Source organism: Erinaceus europaeus, unplaced genomic scaffold (genome assembly GCF_950295315.1).
Source record: "Erinaceus europaeus unplaced genomic scaffold, mEriEur2.1 scaffold_1205, whole genome shotgun sequence".
Taxonomy (NCBI): Eukaryota; Metazoa; Chordata; class Mammalia; order Eulipotyphla; family Erinaceidae; genus Erinaceus; species Erinaceus europaeus.
Window position 1 is genome coordinate 20,032 of NW_026647215.1, and position 1,054 is coordinate 21,085.

At 51.4% G+C, this 1,054-nt stretch overlaps 1 long non-coding RNA gene across 1 annotated transcript; it reads right to left on the reverse strand.

The window, feature by feature from the left end:
• Positions 1-269: 269 nt before the first annotated feature.
• On the reverse strand, positions 270-790 carry LOC132536243 (uncharacterized). The gene is made up of 2 exons (XR_009547900.1): positions 565-790; positions 270-471 (listed from the first exon to the last, which is right to left on the reverse strand). It is a non-coding gene; the product is annotated as an uncharacterized LOC132536243 (long non-coding RNA).
• Between the last annotated feature and the right edge of the window lie 264 nt (positions 791-1,054).

A 1,054-nucleotide genomic window follows, 5' to 3' on the forward strand; every position in this document is an offset into this window, starting at 1 on the left:
CAGATCTGCAGGTGTCTCTCTTTTTCTCCTCCTCTCTATTTCCCCATCCTCTCTCAATTTCTCTCTATCCCATCAAATAAAATAGAACAAAGACATGGCCCCCAGGAGCGCTGGATTCTGGATTCGTAGAGCAGCACCAAGCCCAGCAACTGGGGGGGGGGGGAGGCTGCAGCCCTGCTCCACCACTTGTGAAGATTTTCCCTGCAGGTGGGGACCGGGGGCTCAAACTGGGTTTCTTGTGCACTGTAACATATACATTCAGCCAGGTGTGCCACCATCCAACCCCCTATTTTAATTTTATTTAAACAGTATTTTACTTATTGATGAGAGAGACTGGAGAAAGGATCATCACTCTGGTCTCTGTGTTGCTGGGGCTCGAACCACGTGGAAGCATCACGCAGAGGTGCGGTCACTGGCGGTGGAACGATGCTGTCGTCTCTCATCTCTCTCCATCTCTGAGTCTTACCCTCTCTGTAGAAGTAAAATACAAATTAAAACAAATTAAAACAGGCCAGGAGAGACCCTGGGTTTGCAGGTGGGGCCCCAAGGCTCCAGGTCACTCACCCCCAGTGCTGCCACAGTCTGGAGCTGAGCAATGTCCTGGTCTCTCTCACGAACATAGAGAGCTCTTTAAAAATAAGAAGTTGTGGGAGTCGGGCGGTCGTGCAGCAGGTAGAGTGCAAGTGGTGCAAAGCGCAATGACCGGTGGAAGGATGCTGGTTCGAGCCCCCGGCTCCCCACCTGCAGGGGAGTCGCTTCACAGGCGGTGAAGCAGGTCTGCAGGTGTCTGTCTTTCTCTCCCCCTCTCTGTCTTCCCCTCCTCTCTCCATTTCTCTCTGTCCTATCCAACAACGACGACATCAACAATGGCAATAATGATAACCACAGCGAGGCTACAACGAGGGCAACAAAAGGGGGAAAAATGGCCTCCAGGAGCGGTGGATTCATGGTGCAGGCACTGAGCCCAGCAATAACCCTGGAGGGCAAAGCAACAACAACAACAACAACAAACTAGAGTCTGATTTTATAGCCGCAGCTATAAAATCCTAACTGT